This window comes from Bicyclus anynana, chromosome 18 (assembly GCF_947172395.1).
Source record: "Bicyclus anynana chromosome 18, ilBicAnyn1.1, whole genome shotgun sequence".
NCBI classification, from domain to species: domain Eukaryota; kingdom Metazoa; phylum Arthropoda; class Insecta; order Lepidoptera; family Nymphalidae; genus Bicyclus; species Bicyclus anynana.
Genome location: NC_069100.1, coordinates 2380567 through 2395550, shown reverse-complemented (window position 1 = coordinate 2395550; position 14984 = coordinate 2380567). Strand labels below are relative to the sequence as shown.

Sequence of the window (14984 nt, the reverse complement as noted above, 5' to 3'; positions counted from 1 at the left end):
TGGAGGTAGATTTTAAATGCTATTTTACATCAGTGTCGTATTGTAGTACTTTTGGTGCTTCATTCATTGGAAGTGAACTGAATACTGATCACAACGTTATTTGGGTTTATATCTTTGACACAACAATTAGATGATTTGTTTTAGATCTAAGTAGAATACCATCGTGTAAAAGCAGTATCACCTTGTTAGGAATCATCATTAACAACTTAAACGGGTCACTGTTGAGCATGAGTCTCTTCTCAGAATGAGAGGTGTTAAGCTAATAGTCCACCACGCTGGCCCAAAGTGGATTGGCAGACTTCACGCACGTAGAGAATTAATAAGTCTCAGGTGTGTAGGTTTCCTCACGATGTTTTTCCTTCACCGTTTGAGACACGTAATATTTAATTTCTTAAAATAAGCCATACAAATTACAAAGTGCTGTCCTGTGTTGGTACAGAATACAGATAAACCAATTCTATCCTCACCATCTGGATTGTTAACAACAACTAGATTTACCAGATGGTTCCTTCCACGCACATGTAAATTATTCCTGCTACGACATTTTCCTATACTTTCAATATATTGAAGGAAAATGTTCAAAAGCTGGCAACGCATAAGCAGTCCCTCAGGCATGGCACTTGCAAATGCAAGTAAAAAATGACTTGACACCAGATGAACCGCACAAATATTTGCCCACAATTATAGCGATAACATAAATACGTTAAGCTTTATAGGCAGTAATTTAATAGCAATCATACGCTACAAACTACAGTTAAGCTGCTTGGCTGCAGAAATTTTATAAGTGGTATTCCTTTTTCGCTCTAGTTCTCTTCATGGATATTTACTTCTAAAATAGCTTCATCGAGTCATCGATTCTCTGCATCGATATTCATTTTACTTTTCAGTCTTCCTTTGTAAATACAAAAGAATATAAAAAACCTAATCTAGCCAAAGCTTTGTTATTTTCTGAGTCTCATAGTACTGTATATTTTTTGCGCCTTTTCCTCGTCGTCAAGTGCTTACCGAGTGCCCACCTGGAGGTTAGTTAGTTCCAAGAGGTTCTTACTGCGTTTCTTCAATATTTCTAATTTCTCCAACTGAGACAATTTTTTTATTTAATGTTATTTTTTATTTACGATCTATTAATTAAAATTTGGAAACTTTGCTTATATTTTCTCTATCAACAAAAAAAAAACGTGTGCGTTTCGGAACGATAATAACTTAAACCTGCTGCCGTATGCGCGAGAGAATGGGAAACCGAAGCCAGACAGAGTGGCGTCGTAACGCGTAACGTTACGAACCCTCCCGAAGTTATTCACTTCAAAAACTAAGCTTATGCTTTAGTAGGAGAATAATTCAAAGGGTGATGTTCAAATGTACCTATGTCGAATTTCAATCCACCTTCCCAAAGTTAATTCTTTATTACTTATTTTGGAACTAACTAACAAACCCCGGGCCGCGGAGTGTTTTTAATCGTACGTACGTACGTACGTTAGGTTTGAGAGGAGGAAATTTCAATTCTCTCATAATATATAGTCCGGCTGCGCGGCAACTCCCGATTAGTGTTGCCATATATTTCGATATGCATTTCGACTAGCCGTAATTTTTCTTGATCTAGAATAGATGCCCTTGGACACAGCAAAGCTAAACTTAGCGGTGCAGCATGCGTTAGTATGCTGGAAGTATTTTCCAATCGAAATACGAGTATGATTTAAACATCCTTTTTTCTGATCTCCTTATTCTATACTTTTTTTGAAGTATATCTGAAAACTGTTACCAAAGACTGACCATTAGATAAAGATAAAGATTTATGATGATTCAGCAAAATCAATTTTTTTGTACATAATGTATGTACCTACGTTTTTTCCTTACTAATATTCCTATTATTTTAATTTTCCGTTCCGAAATTGGGCGCACTAAACCTGGCAACACTACTCCCGTCATTATTTATGAGGCTTAGGTATCTGTTTTTTGCATTCTTTTTTTGCAACGAAACGGAAAGAGAAAAAGTTAGCCCGCGCGCTGTTTATTGCAGAGGAGCTTTTTTCTCTTTTCGTTGATTTATTTTGCGAGCGTCTGCTTTGTGTTAGGAAGAGTTAATTTTGTATTGGATTTACTTAATTTTACAAAGTTTCTCATTTATTGTCAGTGAGATCTCTCAGATCGAACCGGTATGTTCTATTTGTTTATGAGAAATGTGTTGGCGCATGCACTTTCAAATCACGTGCATAGGTGTCTTGTCTCAAGGAAGAGCGCTCACCAAAACTTGAATTTATAAGTACTAAGAATAGCAAATCATTGATTTAAAATTGTTCTAATACATTTAGAATTAGTTTCAGACTGTGCACTTTTGGTTGGCAATTTTACGGTCACCAACGCGCGTTTAAATAAAATTATGTCGTCAGTTAATTCTAACTGATTTATATATTCATGTAAATTTTGAGTTTGTATTTGATATATAAAAGTATCCTGAGGAAGCCATATTACAATCGTTACTTAAGGCATTTACAGTTACGGACATTATTGGCAAATGGCCCTGCGCACCGCCCACCCACCGTAATCCCCGATTGCATACAAATGAACGTTTGAATGAATGTCAATTGCGACCATTACTATTAATGAAGATTTAAGGATTTGCCGTTTGAATGTATTATTTTCATCCAATTAGCTTCATTTATTTCTGCTTTAACTGAATCCAGATTATTCAAATTAAATTTTCAGTTCTAAATTTAAGTCGTTCGTATTGTAAATTATTTGGAACTTGAGAATATTCTTTTACCAAAATACACAGGCAAACTTCCTTTTCATCTCGCTTAAAGACATTTTTTCTTAAATTATATATTTATGATTATCGATTGTGTTCTGATTTGTAAGCTATAATGTGTTCATAACTTTTTTTCTGGGGGACCAATAAGACACCATGCTTTAACGAAAGATATCTGATTTGTCGTTCGCGTTAACGCGGCATACGTTGTCTTGTTTAGATTGAGGATTATGTGGTATTCACTCGGGTGATTTGCCGCCGCTTCTGATTTGTTTATTTCGTCTATTTGCGTAGCGTTCGTTCGTAAAGTGTTGTTATGTAACTAAATGTTAGTTTTTGTTAATGTTTCCTCTTTTCATTTGTTGCTTTGTTTATATAAACTCGGGGGAGAATCGTTAAGTTTTATCTGCATTTCGTTGAGATTACAAACGTGTATATGTATTTTCTGTTTCAGTCTAAATTTAATTCATTGTAATTTATTACAAAGAAATATTATTAGAATTTCAATTTCTACTTTCAGAATACGTTATCAATTTATGCAAAGTTATTCCAAATCTTTGTTAGATATTTGTTTTAAGAGAGATACTTGATATTCGTATTTTTAAAACATATTCATTTCATTGTCTGTGACTGTTGTTTTATTATCTGCGAAAATTGCTGTAAAACTACTGTACTTATTTTTGACTGTCGCAGAGACACATTTCATCTATTCACGGTATTTTATCAATTTTCGGAACATCGGCGTTGGTTATTGCTTTGTTAAAGATTGATGTGATGTAGTGTTTCTATTTATTCGATGTTAAGAGTATGTTTCAATTAAAAATAGAATTGGAACACAAAACACTTAATATATTTTTTAATTATAAATGATGTGTTAGGAAGTACGTTTGCATAACATTTACAATTTGTTAACAACATTTGTATATGATAATGTTTCCTGTTATTTGTTGTTAATCCTATAAGCGATTTCCATTCCGGAAATATGGAAGGTGAAATACAAAGTCGGATCCAACAAATTAACATCACACCGAAACAGCAGGCAGACGAAACGGAGTTAACCCTAAACCAATTATCTATTTAGCGGAGTCAGCAAATCGAATCGGAACAAGGAATTCCTTGCAAAAGAATCAAAACATTCGGGGCGTGGCATCTATCTGATTCTCTGATGTTGGGATTTGGGTGTACTACGCTTGAACGAGCGCGCGTCGGAACTCGGAACGGCATTACGGCAGTCGCATTTCGTGGCGTCGACGCGCTGCACGCTCGATCCTGTCGAACGATTCTTGCAAATGCAAATTCAAATATCGAACACGTGTTCTTCAACGGATTCTTGCTCATCGGAACGCGCGATTTGTTTACATTAGAAAGAATCGTGTGTTGTGTTCCACGAATAATTAAAATTCAAGTGATCAGTGCGATTCGATTTTTTTCGTTGGATTCGATTGCAGTGTTTATATATTTTATATTTTCATCCAGTGTTGTTCCTCTTACAGTCTTTCGTGAGACTGCTTTTGAGGGTGTGCTGTGACGAATTTACGGAATATTTTTTTTTTCATATCAGTGAATTTGTGTTTTGTGTTTCACCTGCGGTTGGTATTGCGTTTTTGTTTTCTTGTTTTTCTCGTTGAGTAATTCTGACCGGTTCTGGTTTATCGCCTTGCGTGTAGGATTGTTTATTGCCGATGATGATAATTTCATTATAATTTATTCGTACATGAATTATGTTTTATTGTCGAATACGCACCATTCACAACCGCCGACTTTGATAAAGAACGCATAATTGCTACGAATTCTATAAATAATTGATTGAATATTTTGATTTGTCGGTACCTACGTATATACTTTCGCCTTTTATTACGAGTTTTTCAAACCCGTTTTTGTATTATATTTATATTACCTAGTTAAATTTAGCAATTTCCGTGTTATTTATGTTTCTTTTGTCCACTTAATTAAATATTCAATAATATAAATGAAGAAATGTAGCTATGTATCTCGTAAGATAATATGTACAAGCAATGATATGGCATTTTGTAGGCTTTTAAGATGACTAGAAGTTTGACTATCATCTAACACAACAATGAAATTATTACGAGTATAAATATCTATGAATGATTCATGAAGTTTTCAAAAGACTTATTTAAATACTAGCCGACGCCCGCGGTTTTACCCGCGCAATTCTCGTTCCCGTGAGAATACGAGGATAAAATATAGCCTATGACAGAAAGTAGACCCAGAATCCAGTGGATACATGTACCTTAATATTAGTTTAAATTAAAGATTAATATTACAAACGAAGTGTTATACCAGAGAAAACATAATATTGAATTTTATTCCCTTCAAATAATGGAAACTTTTGTTTCTTGGTATAATACATTTTTAATCGTCGCCATTTAACTTTTCCCGGTCCCGAGGGAAATGGAAAACAAAAGGGGACAATTTGAGTTTGGAAACTTCTTGGTTCTTTCATACATTTAATACTCGCGCTAACTTTGTTTCCATCTGTGAATATTGCATTAGTACAATTAAATAATGGTTTTAATATCATATCTTTTAGAACGGCGATTCCTAAAATGATTTCCACGGAACCTACGGGTTCCGTAGAAAAGACGCCAGGGTTCCGCGAAATCATTTAATACTCTAATCAGAACAGATTGGATGTTCCTTTAGATTGGCACATGCAACTGTCGTACATAATATCACCTCCTTCTCAAAATTTGACTGGCCTATCTGTGTCCTAGGTAATTATATGATTGTGTTGGTATACACTTTATATTGTTAAGCAATATAAAGTAAATTTCCGAGTTATTATATACAACTTAATGAATAAAAAATCGTAATTTGTAGTATTGATAATTTCTATAGTTGTGTTTCATAATGAAACAATACTCGTTACTGTTTTCTTAATTTATTACGGTCTCGCGATTTAGTCACCGTTTATAAGAAATCATTTGTTTATATCTGATTTGATTTCTAAGAACGGTCAGGCTTCTCCGGTTACTACACGTACGTACACGTAGATTTGGAGATGCAAATCATATTATGTACAAAATCATAATATTCTACTTATACGTGTGTTTTGAGCATAAACAACGATGGACAAAAGTACTTTACTTTTGTGCGATTGTTAATTCCGAAATTAAATGACTTAGGTAGGTACGGAAATAAAATAAAGAGTTGGATATGGATAAATAAAGCGAAAAAGACAAAATATAACAATGAATTAGTGTCTTTAGCTCAGTTTTAATGCGCCAGTGTCACTTGAAGATTATGTATCGCATAACTCATCACTATCACAATCAGCCTATTAACGGCCCTTTCAATAGGAGAGGGTATATTAGACCCATCACGTTGCTCCAGTGTGAGTTGAAAGGTTTAGTCAATGATTTAACCTCCTATCTAATAAGTAGTATTAGTATAGTAGTAAGTATTTCCTAGTCCGTTCCAGGACTCGAACCCAATGGTATCGTGATACGAAGCAATGTAGGAAACAAAGGCACGACAGATTTTTTTGCGGACGTTAAAAAAGTGTTCAAATGCAGTATAAAGTTAAATGAAAGTCTATTTCCAACGCCCAAAATTGAAAATGCAATACTGTTGCAATGTTAGGAAAAAATGTTATAAACGCTGTCGTTTGAACATGTTAGGAATGCATTTTATGTATTTGAACGCTTAACGTCCGTTAAAAAAGCGCTAGTGCGAATGAGGGCTTAATCACTCACCTAAACATTTTTATTTTTGATGTCTATTATTATGTAGTCTGCCATTATTGTGTGGTCGCCCATGTGTAAAGGTCTCATAGTCATTACTGATGCAGAGGCTGCCCGCTAAAAGAGTTTCCATGTTTCTATCAGGGTCGGCGTCCATTTTTTAAGCAAAACCCATTCACGGCGTTTAAAAAGACCTTTATTTAGCACCTACCCAATGCTATGCTAAAGGTCAACTCTCAAAAGCCCGAGCCTTGACACACCACTGCTATGGAATACTAAGTGCTTTTCGAGATTATCACTATTTTCGTCTATCTCTTTATGTAGGTAAATAATTCTAATTAAGCATTCATCCTTACTCCCTTTCGTATACATATAATTTAAACAGTAGAAATAAATCTGCTTAATCAAAATCAGGAATGTTTGGTTCTCTCTAGACTGACTGACTCGGTCGGTCGACCGAACAACGGTCGGTTTTACTTTACCACCTTCTAATAAATGTTGGGTAGTCAGAAAAGGCCTGGTTCCCACTACGCTGGACCGGTAGATTTGCCGGAAACCAGGTAGTGAACCAGAGATGTTCGCATAACACCAGGTCCTACAAGGAAATCGTATAGTCAAGTACTCACCACTGTTGAATATGGACCTGTGCGGGTCCGGCAAAAACGCCAGGCTCGGTATTGTTGCCAGAGTTGGGATAATGTGACTAGCTTCATATAAAATGTACAGCCACTAGCCCTTCCGAAAGTTTTACCAACCCGGCAAATCACCCGGTCCGTCGTAGTGGGAACCCGATCTAACCGTGAGTTTTGTTACTTTTTTACTTTATTTTAAATACCAGTCAAAGACAAAACTTGTGAGTAAGCTATGAGACACTTATCAGAGGTAGGCGAAACTGGCCTTTCATGTTTTAATTTCATTATTTTTAACAACGTTTTGTGAATAAAAACGAATTAAAAGTTCGTTGATCGATGGCGAACGTGGAACGTCGACGCTAATAATATTAACATCATAACTGGCATCATAGTTATTCGCGTATCGTATAGAGCAGGGTTTCTCAAAGTGGGGTATGCGAACCTCTAGGTGTTCGCCATTCGACGGCAGGGGGTACGCGACAAGATTTCGCGACTGATACAGAGTCAGAATTATATCTCCAAAATTACTCGTAACATTGAATCCATTTGCACACATTAATATTACAAAGACATCTCTTTTGGTACTTAATGTGTTAACTTTAATTCAAATAAAAACCTTATTTTCAAATTAATTTTTTTCTTTGGGGAGGGGGGGGGGGGGTGTCCATTAGTTAGTTAGGGGTTCGCTGTCACTTGGAAATTTTAACAGGGGTTCGTGGAGCCGAAAGTTTGAGAAACCCTGGTATAGAGCATCAGTTATGGCGTGCCACCAAACGCGGATGATCGGCGTTTGGTACTTAGTTACGTATTCCATACGGCGTACGATAAAGCGCATCACTCCACCGCCATCTTGAATACCGACAATTTAAAATCTTCGTACATAGTTGTATTTATAAAACCTCAGTAGACTACAATGGCTGGCAATATGACCATTACTACCAAGTGTGGATAAGAAAGAAGAAGATTCTTGATTACTAGAAGATCTTGGATTTCCGTTACTCTGGCACAAAGCTATAATTTTACTTTGCAACTATTGCTTAGTATAAGTGCAAGTGGAGTATTATTTTGACGGCCTCCATGGCGTCCTGGGTTCGATCCCCAGCTGGACCGATTGAGATTTTTTTAATTGGTTCGGCCGTGGCTAGTTACAACCCCACCGCCAAGTGTTTTAGCGTTCCGTGAATGTTCATCCTCCTTCTAACAAGTTAGCCCGTTTACATCTTAGATAGCATCATCACTTACCATCAGGTGCGATTGTAGTCAACAGCTAACTTTTAAAGAATTAATAAAAGACATGTTTACTAGGCCATTTATAACTAATGTTATTTAAAAAATGCACATTTACTCGTACATACAGGGAAACTTCTTCGACTCAACATTATCTTACGTCTTTATAATAATATGTAGAGAGAGAGAGAAACAACAATTATGTGGTCCAACTGGTATTAAGAAGAAAACCATTGCTTATTTTAAAGAAAGTATGTAAAGTACGTAAAGAAAATATTTTTATTCAGATCAGAAAAAAAAAAAACCATTATTATAGCATTCTAGAGCTACTTGGAGTAAGATACTCCAAGTAGTGCATCAGTTGATAGGGCTGGCAAAAACGAGTCCCACGAAAACGTTTTGATTAATTAAATCCACCGTTTACCATTTCATAATTAAACAGAATTTATAATCCCAATCTACCAATACAACGAGCCAGTTCCTAATTCGATATGAAGCAATAAATAACTAAAACTCATTGCGCTTGACCGAATTGTCGCTGTTACGCAAAAACTGTTAATAAAATAAGAACTCATTACTATGATTATTATTTAACTCTCAAGGCGAACGCAAATTATCTTATACACGCCGTTCGAATGTAAACATGTGGGTATAGTGTTACAGATTTATCTTGGACGTCTTTATAATAACAGCGTGTAGGGCTGGCTCATCTAATTCAAATTCGTTTGTTTCAAATAACTTTAGATTACTTTACAAGCTTACTTATGAATGAATGACAATTTTGACTTATAGAGACTAGCTAAGAAATTTTGGAAAGCTGATTTTACTGAAAAGAGTAGGAATTAAAAAAACATACATACAGCCGAACGTATAACCTTCTCCATTTTGGAAGTCTGTTAAAAACATAACAGTTGCTCTCTTAAAATTATTTTTCTTTACAATTTTAATTACATTATATTATTATTAATTCTTCTTGTGTGAAGATGAAAGGCGATATATCCGTTGAAGAAATAAATTAATGAGATTTTTCTATAATAAGAGGGAATGTATAATATTCGGCACATACACGAAATGCCGGCGGCATATTACTTTTCTGGTTCGTGTTCTTATAAAAATATTGTTCCGAAAATGTGTTATTAATTTAATATGTAAAATATATTGCGTATTTTAGTTTACCCTAATACTTATTTAAATATTAACTTAATTTGCTCCAATACACCATAAGGTTTTTTTTTTTTTTGATGGTAAGTGATGATGCAATCTAAGATGGAAACGGGCTAACTTGTTAGGAGGAGGATGAAAATCCACACCACTTTCGGTTTCTACACGGCATCGTACCGGAACGCTAAATCGCTTGGCGGTACGTCTTTGCCGGTAGGGTGGTAACTAGCCACGGCGGAAGCCTCCCACCAGCCAGACCTGGACCAATTAAGAAAATATCAATCGGCCCAGCCGGGGATCGAACCCAGGACCTCCGTCTTGTAAATCCACCGCGCATACCACTGCGCCACGGAGGCCGTCTAAATAATGATGATAAATACAATAATCATTATAGGTTTTGATGATTTTGCAATTTTGGTTGCAGAATTGTTTTGATGATCGATGAATTGATTGGTTGGATGCGCCACCTATTTTGTGTGAATGTGTCAACCCTGATTAATTTGAGCCTCTAATGACGCCTGACACTGAACTATTACGGCGAGTCGCAATTCGTTATGAGTATGAGACACGTAGCACGCTATAGCCCGTATCCAATTACAAGTTGACTGTATTACCATCACGTGATCAGGTAGGGTACGATTTTTTTTCATTTTAGAACAGCTTTAATTGAAGTCATCATATCTGTACATACTATAAGTACCTATGCCTCAGCAACTCGGAGGTGAAAAGGTAGTAATCCGAAAAGTCTTACTTTAATCCCTAGTGACGTAATATGCTAATATATTGCCTTAGGACTGTCTTGTGCGAATTTTAATAATATAGAGTATTGCCAGTTCTGTTGTCTATACTAATATTACAAAGAGGAAGGAGGCAGAAGTTCTACATTAAAATGGATGGAAAAACAATGCTAAAAATAGACGTACAATAGCCCAACGGATGAGGTACCAACGGTCTGTCTGTTTAAGATCACCTCTAAATTGTTAAGCTATTAATAAAACTGGTTTTAGAAGAGTATTAAAAAGTTAATAGCACCAAATGTTTATAACTTTGCCTCCGTGCTAGTAAATATAATCTATACTAATCTTCATATATACCTACTTAATATTATAAAGCTAAAGAGTTTGTTGGTTTGGTTGAATGAATTAATCTCAGGAACTACTAGGAGGTTACTCGGTCGGTCTCATTTAATTTTTTTTCTGTATTGTATTGTTTTTTTTTTCATTTATTGTAAAAGGATATATGTATAACATCACTAAGTCCACTAGTAGCGAATCAACGAAAAATACGGTATGGAACGAAACGGAACGAAAAACGGAAGTAGCTTAGCTACCGTTGATTACTATGCGTCGTAACAGAGTGTAAAGTTACACAAACATCAGGTATGACGGAACTTTTCCCCTTAATATTAAGCGTCCACAGATCTGTATAGGAGGCATCGCATCAAACGGATTTTTATTAACCGACTTCCAAAAAGGAGGAGGTTCTTATGTTTGGCTGTGTGTGTTTTTAATTTTACGGTACATAAAATCCGTTCGCTGCGGTCCTTACGATACGAAGTTGTATGACTTTCTATACAAAGAATACTAAAATCCGTTTGATGCGATGCGTCCGATGCTTTTTTTTCTGATGGTTTAAGTGCCGTAGGCTACTTATGGGACCTCAGCGGCGTCACCGGGGGGTTTGGGCGAGCGCAGAAGCATCGCCTGATGGGGCCCGAAGGCAGAATCAGAATATATGGGCGGAACGACTCTCTAAGAGCGCTACGTCCGATGCGGATCAGTGGACGCCTGCCTTTTAGGTGCTAAACAAAGTCACGAACGGAGTCGCTGACGTCCGCTAGTAATCCAATAAAGTGTCGTAATTAAATACGTATGGAAATCAATAAAATAAAATACTATAATAATTGTAAATGTTAATGCAATGAAACCGGTTGTAATATATTCTATCCGCTACTCGTAGGATACAGGCACGCGTGGCTGTGTTACACCAGATGTTATATACTCGTACATTCCAATTAACATAACGTTCCGTAATGCAGGTAATAAAGTTAAGGTCGCGTCAATAACTTGATAGGTATCCTAGAGTATTCACGTGTCCTATAATAACTAGATATTGAGTGTTATATAGGTACATTGATTGATGTAACTTGAAGTAAATAAAATTGAACATTTTTAAAACCCCCGAAGGTCATGAAATTGTCTAGACTTTTATGCCAGAAAATTTTTCAAATCAAAAAAAAATGTTTAATCCTTTTCCAATATAAACAATCGGATTTCCATGTCCCAATTTTTCCACCACAATTTTTCAAGTCATCAATATTCTCTTTCAGTGCTCTTTAATTTGAGGCCCTATTCAAGTATATTTGCAATTGGCCCCCACTTCCACCCCCAGAACTTAAACGGCTCCTCCGATTTTCATCAAACATGTCTAAGAACACTCGCACGCAAGTCACCTTTAATACAAACTTATAACACCCCTCATTTTGCGTCGGGGTTAACAACTGTTCTCCGAGGCTGTAAAACACCATCAACTTCCCGGAGTTGGGAAAGACAGGCTGAGATTTTCTTTGAAGAAAAGCTCGGTATTGCGTAGACTGACCTAGGATTCGAACCCAGGAGTCCGTGATCTAAATGCAAATAGGCTAACGACTGGACTAACGAGGTAGTCAATCGAAATTGAAACATTTGCGGGTTAGCTTTCGTAATCTTTTCAGATTCGGAATATAAATCTGTGTTGGGGTGATTGAGACCTACTGAGTGATTAATTAGTCAACCAAAATATAATAAAAAGCAGAGCACATCTCTCCTTTATTTACAGAACACGTGGGTGGTGTTTCGCTAGCTGAAAATAGTGAAGGTCATCATGAATAATGACACATCGCTATATTTTTGACAAGTAGCTATACGAGTGCAAAGTGCTTATTTGTAGACAATTTGTCGTTTGTATACGTAGAAGAAAAATCGGGGGTTGATGTCGCGTATGAATACGTATACCTACTACAACACAATACAGTGATGCAAATGATGCATCGCTATCATCCATTAACATACTCAGGAATACTGTATGCCTTTGCCCAACTAGTTACATCACTAAAATGTTATTAACAGAACACTCTGAACACCACAGCATTCTATATCTTGCATGCCCCGCGAAGTTGCTCTGTTATGAGCAAACCACCTGATTGGTCCATGAATTATTACTATTAAAAACACCCTAAAAGACCATGAACACCCGAGTTTTTAAGAAGAAAAGAAAAATTTAGACGTGTACGTCAAAATAAGTTAGATTTTTAGCGTTATTAGACGTAACTTACCACTGTTTCCTTTAACTGTGTTATTACCCAGCGTCCTAATAGTCCACTTGTGTCCGTGGGCCGTGTGAATCATACGTGCGTCATAAATATGACCGGTGGCGGTCCTCTGCTGCAAAATTAGCGTCGTTTAGAGCAATTTGACATGACACTTTCGGTTTTAGTTACACTTGTTACTCTATATTGAGCTTAAACCGTAGACTGTGAAGTAAATAGACCACTGATTGGTGTGCCGTTGTCAGCTAATAATATTCTATTTTGATGTGATTTTACTCTACTATCACTGCACTTAACCTTTTTTACCATTAGGTAAAGGTATTTCAAGCTAACTGAACTGGTCACTTATAATAATTTTCAACAATATGAAGCTGTAATTTGGCGCTCAAATGAAAGCATAAAACCTATTACTGAATGGCTGAATGAAATTAAATGTCAAACTTATGATTGACTCTTTCGGGTCTGAAAAAACGGCACGCGTCATGGCAAAGAATATCGAATCGCCTTGTCACTTTTCTTTACCACGCATAATCCTTCCTCCTTTTTTTGAGTCCACGTGATTTATTTGTCTATTACTTATCATGTCTATAATACCACAATATAATTAAAAAATATAATTTATACCACAGGTTAAATTAGGTCCAGTGACCAAAAAATTACAAGTCACCTATTGTGTGCTCGTCGTTATTCTTGTTAAATAAATAAATATGTATTACATTTTTCGTAATTTGTTAGAAGACGCAAGGCCAAAAAAGCCAAGCGTGACTAGAAGAAAAATCACATTTTTTTCAACATTGGCGTAATCCTCTGAGACATTAATCCGGGCCGTGTTGACAGAGATAGGTATCGGGTCTGACGTTTCTTTGAGCTTCACAGCATCTATCAGCTTTTAAATCTCCCGACATCGTGAACTTCCAAGTCTGGGAGCTAACTTTTCAATTTATCTCAAATAGCCTTAAAGTATAAAGTTACCGTGTTTAACATCAGACAATTCGTTATAATCGTATTAAAAAGACATTATGTTAGATGACCGTATGTATTTTATATTAATATAGGCTCAATAGCTTGGCGGTTTGGGGGGCTGTGGACTCAAGACTCAATATCCTGAGTTCAGTACATACTATTTAAGAAACACATGTTCAACATGCATAAGCTTTTCTGAAGTATAGAATGCTTGTTATGTTAATTATTTTGTTAAGGCATAGACTTACTTGCTTTAAACACGAAAAAACTCAACTGTTTGTTATTGAATATAATATACCATGTTATCATGAAACTATGACATAATATTTAAGAAAGACGAGTTGAAATTCATCAATAAGTAGTGCCAAAGAATGAACATAATATTTTTATTCGATGTCAATAAATAGAAATTATGCGTAAGTTAGCATAATATGTGGGTAGTATGAATAAAATATTTCGTTTAATACAAATTGAGACTTAGTTCGGGGTTAATAAACACATATTAGGCGTACGTTTGCATAATAGGTATGTATGTTTTTTTGCAAATTTTCCTTTAATGCTAACGACTCTGTTCCAACGTCACGGTATATACGAGTAAGGACTCTTGCTGCACAATGTTGATGTTAAATGGCACTAGTGACTGGTGGAACGTGCGCTTGGAGTGTAATTTTGTACACACACACAACACACAGTAGCGTGTGTGTTAGGTCCCCCCCTAACACACACGCTAGGACTGGGGAAGGGGTGACGTTTGTTAGTAGGAAAAATTAATTTAGACGTCAGGATTTGCAAGCGTTGCGTTTGGAGTGTTTTGGAAAATTCGTAACAAGCTTTATAATTAGGCTAGCCGACGCCCCGCGGTTTCGCCCGCATAGTTCCAGTTTCCGTGAAAATACGGAAATAAAATATAGCCTATGACACTCGCAAATAACGCTTTCGGCTTTCTAGTGGTAAAAGAATTTTAGAAATCGGTTTAGTACGAGTAGATCCAGAAATTACCCCCTATTACCCACTTTACTTTACGTGTTTTTTAGTTCATTCATAAGTTAGCGTTTTACTACGAAATCACATGAAGACCTACCTAAGTGTCAACGACATAATGTATATCTCGAGAATAGAAAAGGTAAAGTTGACCAATACTGGCGGAATTGATATGTCGCTCTTTCTTACGTCACAATGCAAAAAAAAAGATAGGGCGATACGCGCCCTCCGGATTGAAGGCTTATCTACTGTGCTATCAC

The 14984-nt window shown here is 36.2% G+C and overlaps 1 protein-coding gene across 3 annotated transcripts in view; it reads left to right on the top strand.

Annotated features, from left to right (window-relative positions):
- The window catches only part of LOC112058090 (serine/threonine-protein kinase MARK2), a 219049-nt gene that overhangs the window by 38644 nt on the left and 165421 nt on the right, over positions 1-14984 (top strand). For 2 of the 3 annotated variants that reach the window (XM_052886764.1, XM_052886763.1), the window contains exon 1: positions 3986-4335. The exons of the other annotated variant lie outside the window; for it this stretch is intronic. The gene's annotated coding sequence lies outside the window, so the exon portion shown is untranslated. Of the gene's footprint in view, positions 1-3985; positions 4336-14984 lie in introns of those variants that run through there. 3 annotated transcript variants of the gene reach the window in all.